Below are 17,138 nucleotides of genomic sequence, written 5' to 3'. Positions count from 1 at the left end.
ATGGCACTTCAGTCTAAGACATGGATAGCTAGTTGATGTCCGCTTGATCTGAGGTCACGAGTTGGGCTGAGTTTTGCTCTGTTCGGCTGTATCTCGGGTTCTCGCTGGGGTGGTACTGCGAAGCTGAGAGAGAGAGTTTATGGCTGTCTGTGCCAGTGCCTCAAATTGGTTGGTGCAGCATGCAGCGAGACATCGATATCTTCTGTGGTATCGATGCGAGGTGTCGACTTTGTTACAACACAGCGAAATTTAGACGATACCGCTTTCTACATGTGGACAATGCATGATGGAGAATACATAGTTGACATTACTGTGGTGTCACCGCCAGACACCACACTTGCTAGGTGGTAGCTTAAATCGGCCGCGGTCCAGTAGTACATGTCGGACCCGCGTGTCGCCACCATCAGTACTTGCAGACCTAGCGCCACCACATGGCAGGTCTAGAAAGACGGACTAGCACTCGCCCCAGTTGTACGGACGACATTGCTAGCGACTAGACGTACGAAGCCTTCCTCTCATTTGCCGAGAGACAGTTAGAATAGCCTTCAGCTAAGTCCATAGCTACGACCTAGCAAGGCGCAGTTAACCATATCTGGAGAGAGTCTTACTTGTATTCACCATAGAGATGTACCACTCAAGAGAATAAAGTTAAGTATATGAGATGCTCCGTTCTTTTCTCTATAGCATTCATCAAGTATCCTGTTCCAGAACTCACGCCAGCCGGCGTGTGTGTACGCGTGCCTATCGGTAACCTCACCCTGTGTCTAGACTGTCTTGTATAGACACAACAAAACATGGCGACGAGTTAAAAAAGGGTTTTGTTCTTTCTAATTGCTTACATTTACTTGTGTCATGGCTTCGCCACAATCTCCAGATGTACTGTCCGAATTTTATCGCTTGCAGAATCAGCAGACGCAGGCGTTATTGGATGCCCTTGGACAGCTCGTCCAGGGTCAACGTGCCATTCAAACCGATGCGGCAGCCGCCGCTTCGCCGCTCCCGCAGCCACAACATGCAGTTGCACCGCCGTTTCGCAACTTTGACGCGGCACAGGAAACATGGCCGGAGTGGTCCCGCCAGTTTGGATTTCATCTCGCCGCCTACAGAATTCAAGGTAACGAGCGGCAGCCTCACTTCTTGTCTTGTGTCGGCGTGCAAACGTACCGTGTTATAGTGAAATTGTTTCCCCGACGCGACGTAGCTACACTGTCCTACGAAGAAATTGTGTCGGCTTTAGATGCCTATTTCAAAGAAACAGTTAATGTGGTTGCAAAAAGGTATACGTTCTTTCGTACAAAACGTACGGCCGGTCAAACTAATAGGGAGTGGGTTGCAACTTTGCAAGGCCTTACTAGGGATTGTGAATTTCAGTGTGACTGTGGCCTTCCTTATTCAGATACAATGGTGCGTGATGCAATAGCACAGAACGTTTCTGATGTTCGCATAAGGGAACAGATTTTGAAACTAGTTAATCCCTCCCTTCAACAAGTGATAGACATATTGGATAGGCAAGACACACTTGACTGTGCTCCGGAATCTTTTGAAGCTTCGCCAGCAGTGTGTAACATTAACCGGCCCGCTGGACGCGCTGCGCGGCCCGGTAACCGGCCCTCGCGCACTTCGACGCAGCTGACGCCGCGCTCTAAACCAGGTGTGCCTCGCCAGCCCGCAAATGCAGTGAAATCATGCCCGCGGTGTGCTACTAGACATTCGCGTGAAAATTGCCCGTCACGCCAAGCTATTTGCTTTTACTGTCACAAGAAAGGACATGTTCAAAGTGTTTGCCAGAAAAAGCTCAGATCAGACAATCACAACCGTTCCAGGCCCTTTGCTTCGCGCCGGAATCGAAGCACGGACACTCAGGCTCGGGAACCTTCGCCCATGGACATTCACGTAGTTAATGCCACTCCGCCCAGTGTTACTCTTTCTAACAGTGACTGTGTTCGTCCCACAAAAAGTGTGCGTCGACGTCGACGGCAATCCCGTCACGTCGCAAGTGATTCTGTACCAGTGTCTGTTCACGTTGCACAAAACAGTCGCTCTTGTCGTCAGCAGGACAATAAACTTTTTGTAGATTTGGACTTTGCCGGACAAGTGATACCATTCCAGCTCGATACCGGAGCTGCAGTTTCATTGCTCAATCACGCCACGTACAAACAACTGGGCGCACCGCCGTTGCGTGCCGCAAAAGTTCAGCTCACTAGTTATTCAGGACAGCATATCCCTGTGTTAGGACAGTGCAGCCTTCTTGCAACATACAAGGGACAAACAAAACTTGTGTCATTTTACGTTCTTCGTTCTTCTGCTCCAGTGAACTTGTTTGGTTTAGATTTATTTCAATTGTTTAACTTGTCTATTGTGAATCAGGTTCTCTCAGTGAACCAGACTGTGCCTTCAGCCAATGTTTCTAGTCTATGTGAGGAATTTGCAGACATTTTTGCACCGGGCCTTGGTTGCGCTAAGAACTATGAAGCACATTTGGAACTAAACGTCGACGCGCAACCGAAATTTTTCAGAGCGCGCAATGTTCCCCACGCATTGCGTGATGAGGTCGCAAGAACATTAAAAGATTTAGAATCGCAAGGTGTCATTGAACGTGTGCAGGCTTCTCTCTGGGCCTCACCCTTAGTGATTTTGCAAAAACCTTCCGGCAAATTGAGACTTTGCGTGGACTTCAAAGCAACAGTGAATCCACAACTAGTGACTGCTACTTTTCCTTTGCCCCGCCCGGAAGATCTTTTTGACAAACTGTGCCCGGGAACATATTTTTCAAAGTTGGACCTAGCAGATGCGTACTTGCAAATACCGGTGGACGAAGAATCCCAGCGCGTATTGGTGGTTAACACGCATCTTGGATTGTACAGATTTAAAAGACTGCCATTCGGGTGTGCATCCGCCCCTGCATTGTTTCAGCAATATTTACAAACTATTTGTGCGTCGGTCCCTACTGCAGCTAACTATCTGGACGATATAGTGATCTCAGGAAAGACAGAAGCAGAACATTTACAAAATCTCAGAACACTATTTCAGGTCTTGCGACAGAATGGTCTTCGCTTGCGGAAGGACAAATGTGTGTTTTTTGCTCGTGACTTGCCATATCTGGGACATGTCATAAATGCCCAAGGCATACATCCGAGTCCAGAGCACCTCCGTGCCATACAGGACTTGCCTTCGCCGCAAACTGTGAAGCAGCTACAGAGTGTGTTGGGAAGAATTAACTATTATCATAAATTTCTTCCTCATGCCTCTTCCATTTCAGCTCCGCTTCATCGCTTACGCCGTAATGGTGTTCCGTTCGTCTGGTCGACGGAATGCGAACGCGCCTTTCGCCAATTGAAATCGGCGTTGCTTTCAAATACTTGCCTTACGCCATTCGATCCCCAGAAACCCCTTTTGTTGATGGTAGATGCCTCGGATTTCGGGATCGGTGCTGTGCTTGCGCACAAAGATGGTTCGCATGATCGCCCTATTGCCTTTGCGTCCAAATTGCTCTCGTCAGCGCAAAGAAATTATTCCCAGATAGAGAAAGAAGCTTTGGCTCTCGTGTTTGGTGTTACAAAGTTTCACGATTTCTTGTATGGTCGTTACTTTACCATCATCACAGACCACAAACCTTTGACATCGCTTTTTCATCCGAACAAGCCTGTACCTCCACGTACAGCGCAGAAATTCATTCGCTGGTCTATTTTCCTCTCGCAGTACCGCTACGATATCTTGTATCGGTCCACTGCTAAGCACGGAAACGCAGATGCGTTGTCCCGTTTGCCTGTTGCTGAGGATAAAGCATTCGATTCTTCCGAACTTGCTTGCATGTTCATTGATGCGGAAACTGATGACGTGGTCGAATCGTTTCCGATTGATTTTCGTCGTGTAGCTACAGCCACAGCTGCTGACCCTGTCCTTGCTCCCGTTTTGCGTTTTGTTGCTACGCAATGGCCCTTGTCGAAGTCGCGGATCGAGGATCCGATGGTTCGCCGATTTTTTGCTCACAAGGAGAGACTTTTTGTACGACGTGGTGTTTTGTTGTTGCGTTCTGATAATGATCAGTCTAGGGTCGTGGTCCCACGTTCGTTACAGTCATCTGTCTTAAAGCTTCTCCACCAAGGACATTGGGGTATAGTGCGTACGAAACAACTTGCTCGTCAGCACTGTACTTGGTTCGGAATCGATGCTGCGATTACGAATATGTGCTCTTCTTGCATGGCGTGTGCCGAACAACAATCCGCACCGCCGCGGAAATTCTTTGCTTGGCCGAACGCCACTTCCCCTTGGCAACGCTTACACATAGATTTTGCCGGTCCATTCTGGAATGCTCGATGGTTGGTTGTTGTCGATTCCTTCAGTAATTTTCCTTTTGTTGTCCGGATGTCTTCCACGACGTCATCTGCCACCATCCAAGCGTTGTCTGCTATCTTTTGCATTGAAGGTCTTCCACAGACTATTGTTTCCGACAATGGCCCACAATTCATGTCCGCAGAATTTCAGTCATTCTGCAAGGCCAATGGTATTCACCATCTGACGTCCGCGCCGTTTTCGCCTCAGTCAAACGGTGCCGCTGAACGATTGGTCCGGACTTTCAAGTCACAGATGTTGAAATTGAAAGAGTCGCATTCTCGGGAGGACGCGTTGTTGCTCTTTTTGTCTTCGTATCGCTCTCAGCCCCGCGATGGTCGCTCGCCGGCTGAGTTGCTTCACGGTCGTCCTCATCGAACCTTGATGTCTTTGCTGCATCCGCCGCATCAGGTTCCTGTGCAGCGGCAGACTCCTGCTTTTGCTCCTGGCGACGTTGTATTGTATCGCAACTATCGCGGTTCACGGCGTTGGCTCGCAGGGCGCATTCTTCGCTGCCTCGGCCGCGCGATGTATTTGGTTTTGGGGGCCTCTGGTGAGGTGCGTCGGCATCTCAATCAGCTGCGCCCCTGTCGTCGCCTGGGTTCTGCCGCTCCCCGTCTGCTTTCAGCGACGGAGCCGTCCGGTCAGCGCCCTGGGGACCCATCTACTGGCTCGCCTCATCCCCAGGTGTTACCGACGATGCCTTCCATTTTGCCCCATGGCGTCGCGCCGCCGCCGCCGCCGCCGCCGTCGCCGCCGCTGCCGCCCGCAGAGGACGCTTCGCTGCAGCCGCCAACCGCCTCCCAGGGTCACGCGCCGCCGATCGCTTCCCGTGACCAGCTGTCCTCCGCCATGGAACTCTTGCCCGCTCCGGACCGCATGGCGTCATCGCGCGTCGGCTACCCCGACGCAATGGAGGTCGACCCTGTCTCATTCCGGGCGCATACGCCGCATGTTGACGTGCACCCTGGAGTAGGTTTCCAGGCGTTTCCTAGCTCCCCTCGGACCGAATGGCCGGGTGCGGGTGGCACAGCCTCGCCTGTTGTTAGGCTCCCCACCTCATCGCATACGTCAACATGGGGCCCTCCCCACGACGGGCGGAAGCCTTATAACACGACCGTTCGCCGATTTGCGGGGGAGGAATGTGGTGTCACCGCCAGACACCACACTTGCTAGGTGGTAGCTTAAATCGGCCGCGGTCCAGTAGTACATGTCGGACCCGCGTGTCGCCACCATCAGTACTTGCAGACCTAGCGCCACCACATGGCAGGTCTAGAAAGACGGACTAGCACTCGCCCCAGTTGTACGGACGACATTGCTAGCGACTAGACGTACGAAGCCTTCCTCTCATTTGCCGAGAGACAGTTAGAATAGCCTTCAGCTAAGTCCATAGCTACGACCTAGCAAGGCGCAGTTAACCATATCTGGAGAGAGTCTTACTTGTATTCACCATAGAGATGTACCACTCAAGAGAATAAAGTTAAGTATATGAGATGCTCCGTTCTTTTCTCTATAGCATTCATCAAGTATCCTGTTCCAGAACTCACGCCAGCCGGCGTGTGTGTACGCGTGCCTATCGGTAACCTCACCCTGTGTCTAGACTGTCTTGTATAGACACAACAATTACGCCTTCCATTTTCGAAACTCCCTGTAGCCTACAATAGATCAGAGGAATAACCCTGTGGTTTCATACGTAACACCTGTATAGCTACAGAAGCAGATGGTCCATCGAGTGACATCATCTTGATTTGCGTCTAATGGTGGACAACACTTTCATCTTCTGCACGCGTTTCCAACAATCTGTACTTGTACAGTGTGAACATCAACGGTGAAGAGCTAATTAAGTAACAATTTGGTTACTTGGCAAGGAAAACCATCCAACAACTTGTTCATTTGAGCTCGCTCAGAAGGGTTGGCATATTCAGGTTGTTCTGCCACCGGTGTTTGGAGCTGTATCGTTCGCGTATTTCAAATTTCAATATAGCTAACTAACATATTGGTCTTGTCTGTTGATATTCAAGATAATTCTCATTTATTTTTCCGTCTCAGTTGCACATTTTTATTTAGATTACATGTTTCGATCATTCAGGATCATCTTCAGATCTAAGAAGCTGCATCAACTACCCGTCTTGTCTACTCAAAACCATTTCTGAGTGGACAAGACGGGTAGATGACTCAGCTGTGAAGATGACCTTGAGTGATCGAAACATCTAAACGAATTAAAACAGTGCATCTGAGATTGAACAATGAATGAGAATTATGTTACGTATTTCACATTTGTCCTAATCCGCCAACGCACCCTGGGCCGTCTGACTTCGCCTGGCTAGTAGGCCGCCTGCAGAGCCTGCCCAGGCGACTGGCGTGCGAGCCGAAAAGCGTGGGGCCCCGGCGGTGGGACCGGCGCTGTCCACCCGGACAATGGAAGGGCGGGCAGCGGCAGCGTTCCGCCAGCGGCATCCCAATGCGGCGGCCGCGACGTGGCCGCATGCCCCAGGCACAGCTGCAGGCGACGTCTCGGAGAAGAGGCGGAGTGAGCCGAACTGCAGTCATTCCCCTCTCTGTCTTACAAGTGTTGTCCACCAAAGCTGTCCGGCGCAGATACTTCCCGAATCGTTTCAGATACGGTAATTCTTCTTTCGCTCAAATAAATTGTGAAAAACTCTTCACCATACGATGTTTAGTGTGCAGCACTGTATTAATTACGGAGATACCAGTATTATATTCGCTTTCTCAATTTGAACTGTAGTTCCTGTTGCTAGCGTCTTAGCTCTAAAACAGAAAAATTCAATGGCCTTTTATTCTTCGGAATCCGATTACTAGTTCCGGAGAATTTGAAATATTTAGAACTCAGGATTTATGTGTTTGGGATATGGAACCGATTCCTGGCATATGCGGAACTCCGTGTTGTTATACGAAACTGCGCGTCACGCTGATGGGGCGCTCCAGCTTCGAAATGGTGGACAGTGCAGGAAAGTTGTAAGCTGAGCTGATACTCATCACACTAGGCTATATGTGCTTGCCATGACACATCAACTGGAAGAGCAATGGATGTGGTATCTAAGGATACTTCGTCAGGTAACTACACCACCACTTCTGCTCTTGTTTTTTGCCAAAGCATTGAAAGAAAAGGTTCACTTCAAAAAGTATTGGGTTTGCAAAACAAAGAGCTGAGGTATACAGATTTTTAAATAATCATCGAGTGTTCGAAAGAGCACAGCGTCTAGTGCAATACCCTCATGCAGTGGCTGGTGTACGGTGTCCTAATGACGACCGTCTCACAATTCCTCTGGGTGTTCACAGAATTACGGCGTTCCCAACGGCTCGGGAAATATTTGAAGGGATCATCTTGTAGGTGAAACTACCACATAAATATATCTGTGAGGACTGCTACTGCCCCTCTAAGATATCTCTAAACAGTCCTGAAGAACTGTGAAGAAAGTGAACTCTGCCACTGAGATGTGAAATCTTTTGATCACACGACCTGCAGCTTGTCACAGTACTCAGTCACAACTGCTATGTAAGACGTAAATATTCTCAGTGACTATATGTGACACTACCACTTAAAGACTGCTGTGTTTTAAAGGTTGCTTCACAATTCCCATAACAGGCTCCCACTAGCTGTAGACGGGACCCAGTAGACAAAGTTTTGTGAGAAAATCATGTCCAGAAATGTACCCATTGGATATAACAAACCTTTCAAGATCTGATCACTTTCAAATCAACCGTTTCGCAGAACAGTAAATAATGCTACAACAGCACAATGCTTGTATCGAGTACGTTTCCCAGACCGACTCAGTCCGTCACATGTAAGTCCAGCACATAGAAGTACACCTGTGACAAGACCCATTGAATACCTACCTTGAGTGATGTCAATGGTAATTTTACTGACGGCAGTGCCACTAAAGCAGAGTTACCAAACACGATTTCCCCAAAGTCCTTCGCCGGCCGCGGTGGCCGAGCGGTTCTACGCGCTTCAGTCCGGAACGGCGTGACTGCTACGGTCGCAGGTTCGAAGAATGGTTCAAATGGCTCTGAGCGCTATGGGACTTAACATCTGAGGTCATCAGTCCCCTAGAACATAGAACTACTTAAACCTAAGTAACCTAAGGACATCATCACACACATCCAGGCCCGAGGAAGGATTCGAACCTGCGACCGTACCGGACACGTGGTTCCAGACTGAAGCGCCTAGAACCGCACGGCCACACCGGCCGGCCACAGGTTCGAATCCTGCCTCGGGCATGGATGTGTGTGATGTCCTTAGGTTACTTAGGTTTAAGTAGTTCTAAGTTCTAGAGGACTCATGATCTCAGATGTTAAGTCCCATAGTGCTCACAGCCATTTTCTTCCGAAAGTCCTTCACCAAAAGTGACGAAGTAAACATTCAAGAAGTCAGATCAAGAACAACTGCCAACAAGAGTAACAGAGGCATAGATATCCTCGGTGTAGCCAAGCAGCTTACATCAATAAAGGCAAGGCCTCTGGTCCAGATTACATTACACTTGGGTTCCTTTGAGAGTAGGCTGATACAAAAGCTCCCTAGTTAGCAATCACGTACAACCTCTCGCTGGTCGAACGATCCGTACCTAAGGACTGAAAAGTTGCACAAGTCAAACCAATACACAAAAAGGAAATAGGAGTAATCCGTTGAATCACAGACCCATATCACTAGCCTCGTTTTGCAGTAGGATTTTGGAGCATAAACTGTGTTCGAACGTTGTGAACAACCTGGAAGAAAACAGGTTATTGTCAAATAGCTAACACAGATTCAGAAAATAACATTCTTGTGAAACCCAAATAGCTCTTCGTTAGCGTGAAGTAATGAGTGTTATCGACAGGGGATCTCAAATTGATTCCATATTTCTAGAATCCTAGAAGGCTTTTGACACCATTCCTCACAAGCGACCTGGGATCAAATTGTGTGCATATGGAGTATCGTGTAAGTTGCGCTATTGGATTCGTGATTTCCTGCCAGAAAGGTCGTAATTCGCCGCAATCGACAGAAAATAGTCGGGTAAAATGGAAGTAGTAAATCACATTAGCTCCCTTCACAAAATCACACACGTGCACACACACAGACACAAAGACATTTACACCACACAAAAAGAGAATTTGTACTCACACACACACACTGACACACACGCACACACACACACACACCCACACACACACATACACAACGTGACCGAAAGAAATGGATATTTCAACACACACACACACACTTTCTAGCTGGGAAATACAGAGTGATAGCAGACTCTTCCACCACCACCACCAAAACAAACAAAAGACGAACACATCCCGCAATGCGAAGACAAAACACACAAAATGTCGAGATGACAATAGTTCTTTTAAACACAGAAATGTGAATATTGAGCGCAGTCAAAGTCCTGTATGCTGTATACCCAAAACACACACGTGGAAGAACAATAGGAATGAAAGAAATAACAAAAAGAGTGAGTAACCATTAGAATTTAAACTGATTACAGTAGTAGATAAAGCAAGATGACTGTTCATGATCCTATCAAATAAAATTGCAAGATAAAAATCCATATTGTTAAAGTGATCACTGAAGATGCATTAGAATAAAGCAAGTTCTGATCTTAAGGAGAATTTCATTGCAGTTGGAGAAGACGGTAATTGACCTACAAAATTAGTACATCTACAAATGTGGAAAAAAGAGGCCGAAAAACAAAGAAAACAACATGGAAACTACACTCACGTTCAGAGAAACAGTAAATCTTCAACGACTACAGACAGGACGTTCACATTCACGGGACATGAACATTAGTATGTTCTCCAGAAATGATTGGCATTTGAACCATGTCAGCCAGAAGGTTCTAGATCAACATCGATATCGCCGTGCAACACCACCTAGCTGTAAAATGTGCCTACGGCTCTCGTTATCGCTATAAACTGAAGGTAATGGATCTGTGTGAATTGAGCAGATGTTCAATGTGCCACGCAGAGGTATGCGCGAATCTTACAGTCAAATCAGTGAGTTTGAAAGAAGGCGCATTATTGGCATGAGAGGGTCTGATACGCCCACCCGGGAAATTGCTGCTTGTCTGGGGCGAAGTGTTTTGGCAGTGCAACGTGTGTGTGCAAAATGGTTCATGGAAGGTCGTTGAACACGAAGAGATGGGTCAGGTCGCACAACCCCTCCGAAAATATCGACACCTCACCCACATGGCATTGCAGTACATACACTCCTAGAAATGGAAAAAAGAACACATTGACACCGGTGTGTCAGACCCACCATACTTGCTCCGGACACTGCGAGAGGGCTGTACAAGCAATGATCACACGCACGGCACAGCGGACACACCAGGAACCGCGGTGTTGGCCGTCGAATGGCGCTAGCTGCGCAGCATTTGTGCACCGCCGCCGTCAGTGTCAGCCAGTTTGCCGTGGCATACGGAGCTCCATCGCAGTCTTTAACACAGGTAGCATGCCGCGACAGCGTGGACGTGAACCGTATGTGCAGTTGACGGACTTTGAGCGAGGGCGTATAGTGGGCATGCAGGAGGCCGGGTGGACGTACCGCCGAATTGCTCAACACGTGGGGCGTGAGGTCTCCACAGTACATCGATGTTGTCGCCAGTGGTCGGCGGAAGGTTCACGTGCCCGTCGACCTGGGACCGGACCGCAGCGACGCACGGATGCACGCCAAGACCGTAGGATCCTACGCAGTGCCGTAGGGGACCGCACCGCCACTTCCCAGCAAATTAGGGACACTGTTGCTCCTGGGGTATCGGCGAGGACCATTCGCAACCGTCTCCATGAAGCTGGGCTACGGTCCCGCACACCGTTAGGCCGTCTTCCGCTCACGCCCCAACATCGTGCAGCCCGCCTCCAGTGGTGTTGCGACAGGCGTGAATGGAGGGACGAATGGAGACGTGTCGTCTTCAGCGATGAGAGTTGCTTCTGCCTTGGTGCCAATGATGGTCGTTTGCGTGTTTGGCGCCGTGCAGGTGAGCGCCACAATCAGGACTGCATACGACCGAGGCACACAGGGCCAACACCCGGCATCATGGTGTGGGGAGCGATCTCCTACACTGGCCGTACACCACTGGTGATCGTCGAGGGGACACTGAATAGTGCACGGTACATCCAAACCGTCATCGAACCCATCGTTCTACCATTCCTAGACCGGCCAGGGATCTTGCTGTTCCAACAGGACAATGCACGTCCGCATGTATCCCGTGCCACCCAACGTGCTCTAGAAGGTGTAAGTCAACTACCCTGGCCAGCAAGATCTCCGGATCTGTCCCCCATTGAGCATGTTTGGGACTGGATGAAGCGTCGTCTCACGCGGTCTGCACGTCCAGCACGAACGCTGGTCCAACTGAGGCGCCAGGTGGAAATGGCATGGCAAGCCGTTCCACAGGACTACGTCCAGCATCTCCACGATCGTCTCCATGGGAGAATAGCAGCCTGCATTGCTGCGAAAGGTGGATATACACTGTACTAGTGCCGACATTGTGCATGCTCTGTTGCCTGTGTCTATGTGCCTGTGGTTCTGTCAGTGTGATCATGTGATGTATCTGACCCCAGGAATGTGTCAATAAAGTTTCCCCTTCCTGGGACAATGAATTCACGGTGTTCTTATTTCAATTTCCAGGAGTGTACATGCGTCCTCCTCGGCTCTGGCGCAGCAGTCGGATGTAACACATCGTACGCTATCAGGGATGATGGTCCGTCTCTTTTTATTGCGGCATGGGTTACGTGCGTGTCGTCCATTTCTCCACCTACCTTTGACGAATATGCAGAGACATGCTATACTGCAATGATGTATGGACCGACGTCACAGTGTACAAGAGAGGCAGCAGACAGTGTTTTTAGATGTATCCAGGTTCTGTTTGTTCGAAAATGATGGACGGATTTTGTTGCGCAGCAGAGACGGGCAGCGGCATTACAGTGATTGCATTCGCACAAGACATGCAGTGCCAACTCGAGGCCGTATGGTGTGGGATGCTATTGGGTACAACCACAAATCATAGTTGGTATGTGTCCAGGGGACTATGACCAGTGTGACTTACGTGAATGACATCCTGAAACCCATAGCCATACCCTCTGCACAACAACAAAGTCACCATTTTTCAACAGTGCACGAACACATGTTTTTGCATGAACACATGCCTTCCTGGTGTCACAGGATGTCAGCACTTTGCCATGACCCGACTTATCATCTGGTTTGCCACCAATCGAAAATGCGTGGGATATGGTGAAACGGTGGGTGGAGTGCTGTGGCCCCATGAACTTTGGGGCTAGGTGAATGCAGCGTGTATGGCTGTACCACAGGATGACATTCGCGCTTTATAAACGTCGATGCCATCACGCAAGGAACAAGTTATCAGGGCAAATGGCAGGCCCTGTGCTTAGTAGGCAATAGGACACATTCTGAACCGAGGTGACCGAAATGCTACTGCAGAACATACTACTGTACATGTCCTGCAAACATTAACGTCCTATCTGGAGACGTTCTAGGTGTTCTGTTTTTTTTCTGACCATCAGCGTAATTTCGTTGACAATTCAGTCCTAACGTAACACTTACAAGGACGGTATTCGTAGTCAGAAGTCCTGATGAATACAGCGATATAACTGTATATTTTATGCTGTTCAAGTTAACAAAATTACTAGGCAAAATTTACACATACGTCTGTTCTACAATTTTTAATCTGTTGACTAAGCTGGTAGTATAATAAGGCCAGTCAAGAATGAACAAAAAAAGGTCGAATCTGGGAAACAATTTACTCAGTCGAAAATATTAGCAGGCTTACGGTGGTAGAATGGAGTGCCATGAACAACGTACAAGAAATCCCGACCAATGGAGGATGAGTGTGGGTGTGGGGGAGCGTCTGAAAGTCAGTTTTCTACGTTTTTCTCGAATACATCGAAAACAGTGGCCTCCAGCGAAAACGTATCCCAGTAAAAAATTTTACTACATTTAATTTCCTACAAAAAGTTCATGCTCATTTTTTAAATGTAGGACTAATAGTTTAGAGGTAGAGAGCGAGATAATACAAACATCTCGCGGGTGGTTTATGAAGGCCAGGTATACCATTGCACTGCGGGCTGCATAAGGTGTCAGCGGTAGGGGTACGTCAATCACCCTATACAATAATTGTCTGAAGTGTATTTTGTAACAGCCCCCAAATAGTGATGAGCTAAAGAGTGTAATTAATTCAGGAAACTAGCTTTTAATACACATTCAAGTTATGTACACACTTTTTAACGTTAGGTCGAAAGAAAACAGTTCGCTGCAATCTCGAGTGTTTCTGTTCCGATCATTGATGGAGGCAGGCAACCATCTTATCTATGCTTTACTGTTCTTTCTTAATTTCTTTTAAAATATTAACATTATTACTTTACATCTTTCACTTACTTTAAATTGCAGTTTATTTTATAATCAATTTTTTTAAACTTATTGTTACTTTGAGTTTTAGGGTTCCGTACCTGAATCAGCTAAAATGGAACTTTTATTGGATCACTTGGTTGTTCGTGTATCTCACCATTCGTTAAGACCCCTTTTGCTTAGGAGCTGGCATGGGTACCAAGTTTAAATTTGTCTTAAACACTAACATCTACAGTCCCTTCATGGTGTCAAAATTTCAGCTCCTAAGGCCAAGTCATGAAAATATACGGCCATTTACGTCACATACATTATTATTATAATGAAACTTACACTACTTGCAGGGCCTCCATGAAAAGCGAATGACAGTAGGACAATGAAACTTTGTGAAAACATTTGTAATTGCATGAGGAAGAGGAATAATGAATAAACCATTGAAATAAACACATTTTTATTCCTACATGAAAGGGTACCATTTGTTAATTGCATACCATGCATACAAGCCAGGTTAGAAACGTTGGTCAATGTGAGGACTATTTGGTTGCGTGACAGCCTCGAATCGCGCTTTATATTGCTCTACTGCAGCTCCAAACACCCCATGTGGTTTGTTGGTTATCTCCTCCTCCATTCAACAGGTTTTAGTATCCCGCTGACAAACACTCTCCTTCATGTAATCCCAGAGCCAGAAATCACACAGGGTCAAGTCTGGTGACCTTGGTGGCCACGCAGTTTGTAACGATCGGCTAGAGATCGCGTTTTCTCCAAATTTGTCACGGAGTAACCTAGTGACCTCGCTGGAAATAAGGGCTGGAGCTCCATCGCGCATCAAAACAGTTGAGTCTTGAGTCCAGAGCACCTCTGTACCGTAGAGCATGCATCACTTGTTGGCAAACCAGGTTACAAAGACGCCGTTCACGTTGCGTGTCCTTGCTCATAAGGGAATGAGTACTCAACGAAAAATGTAACAATGATGAACTATGCCGCGAAGCCACACCACAACGTGATGTGTCCAGTAGGCACGGGACTTGCATGAAGTTGCTTCACGCTCACCCTGTCCAGATCCGTGTCGACTTCTGCAACTATTATGCAGTCTGATGCTTGTGTGTCAGCACTGTGTCGCCGTATCAGTACCTACGCCAAACGGCGTGTCACAGCATCAGCACCACCAACACCGCAAATCTTGCACCGCATAGTGCGAACATCATTCCTATAGAGTTGGGTAACCCTACGATAAATAGTTGTCCGCCTACACTGGCGCAAGTAGCGAAAGTTTAATTATAACAAGCCTGTTCCTTGATACTAGCAAACTCACTAAAGAAAACCTGTGGATAAACTATCTAAATATGTAATGGAGTTTTGCAGTGCGACAACTCAGTCTTTGGGCAGAAAATTATTAGTCTTTAACAAAAGTGAGAAGAAGTAGCATAGAAACAACATACACTCCTGGAAATTGAAATAAGAACACCGTGAATTCATTGTGCCAGGAAGGGGAAAATTTATTGACACATTCCTCGGGTCAGATACATGACATGATCACACTGACAGAACCACAGGCACATAGACACAGGCAACAGAGCATGCACAATGTCGCCACTAGTACAGTGTATATCCACCTTTCGCAGCAATGCAGGCTGCTATTCTCCCATGGAGACGATCGTAGAGATGCTGGATGTAGTCCTGTGGAACGGCTTGCCATGCCATTTCCACCTGGCGCCTCAGTTGGACCAGCGTTCGTGCTGGACGTGCAGACCGCGTCAGACGACGCTTCATCCAGTTCCAAACATGCTCAATGGGGGACAGATCCGGAGATCTTGCTGGCCAGGGTAGTTGACTTACACCTTCTAGAGCACGTTGGGTGGCACGGGATACATGCGGACGTGCATTGTCGTGTTGGAACAGCAAGTTCCCTTGCCGGTCTAGGAATGGTAGAACGATGGGTTCGATGACGGTTTGGATGTACCGTGCACTATTCAGTGTCCCCTCGACGATCACCAGTGGTGTACGGCCAGTGTAGGAGATCGCTCCCCACACCATGATGCCGGGTGTTGGCCCTGTGCGCCTCGGTCGTATGCAGTCCTGATTGTGGCGCTCACCTGCACGGCGCCAAACACGCATACGACCATCATTGGCACCAAGGCAGAAGCGACTCTCATCGCTGAAGACGACACGTCTCCATTCGTCCCTCCATTCACGCCTGTCGCGACACCACTGGAGGCGGGCTGCACGATGTTGGGGCGTGAGCGGAAGACGGCCTAACGGTGTGCGGGACCGTAGCCCAGCTTCATGGAGACGGTTACGAATGGTCCTCGCCGATACCCCAGGAGCAACAGTGTCCCTAATTTGCTGGGAAGTGGCGGTGCGGTCCCCTACGGCACTGCGTAGGATCCTACGGTCTTGGCGTGCATCCGTGCGTCGCTGCGGTCCGGTCCCAGGTCGACGGGCACGTGCACCTTCCGCCGACCACTGGCGACAACATCGATGTACTGTGGAGACCTCACGCCCCACGTGTTGAGCAATTCGGCGGTACGTCCACCCGGCCTCCCGCATGCCCACTATACGCCCTCGCTCAAAGTCCGTCAACTGCACATACGGTTCACGTCCACGCTGTCGCGGCATGCTACCTGTGTTAAAGACTGCGATGGAGCTCCGTATGCCACGGCAAACTGGCTGACACTGACGGCGGCGGTGCACAAATGCTGCGCAGCTAGCGCCATTCGACGGCCAACACCGCGGTTCCTGGTGTGTCCGCTGTGCCGTGCGTGTGATCATTGCTTGTACAGCCCTCTCGCAGTGTCCGGAGCAAGTATGGTGGGTCTGACACACCGGTGTCAATGTGTTCTTTTTTCCATTTCCAGGAGTGTAGAAGCACCTATCCCCATGCAAAACCAGTCGTGCCCTGAGGAAGGCCGTTGCAATTCGGCCGAAACGTCGGTTTTAGTTTATTATTGTTGTTAGTTTTTAGCAATGACGCGGCATAATACCGAGAAGAATTTTAATCACTATGACACCGGCCGCGGAAGGTTACGTTCTTACATCAGTAATGTACTTTGTAATTGTTAACAGCGTTCGACCCGGGCTCCACGAACTGTTACCGTCACTCACTCATGCTCAGGTTCGCCGAGCGTGCCGCAGTGCCTACGGAGCACTCGGAGTGTGAGTGCTATTCGCACCTGTCCAGTTTTTTCTTCACCGAATTCAATTTTCCCTTTTATAATGAGAAAATTTGTGTTATTACGCGTGAAACGCTGTAAAATGTAAGACCTATTTTAAAATACTAGGTGACAGGTCTTTGAATCTACAGCAAGTAAATCAAGGATAAATGATCGACTTCAAGAGAGGGGTTGCGGGGCGCGGGTGGAATTATTGTTATTAAAATGTAGAATGTAAAGTAGAAAAGATGCATTTCCCGGCCGATTAACCATATGTGGGGCGGCGGGTGGAATTAATTGTTATA

The sequence above is a fragment of the Schistocerca cancellata genome, chromosome 5 (assembly GCF_023864275.1).
Source record: "Schistocerca cancellata isolate TAMUIC-IGC-003103 chromosome 5, iqSchCanc2.1, whole genome shotgun sequence".
Taxonomy (NCBI): Eukaryota; Metazoa; Arthropoda; class Insecta; order Orthoptera; family Acrididae; genus Schistocerca; species Schistocerca cancellata.
Note: the sequence above shows the minus strand (reverse complement) of the source record.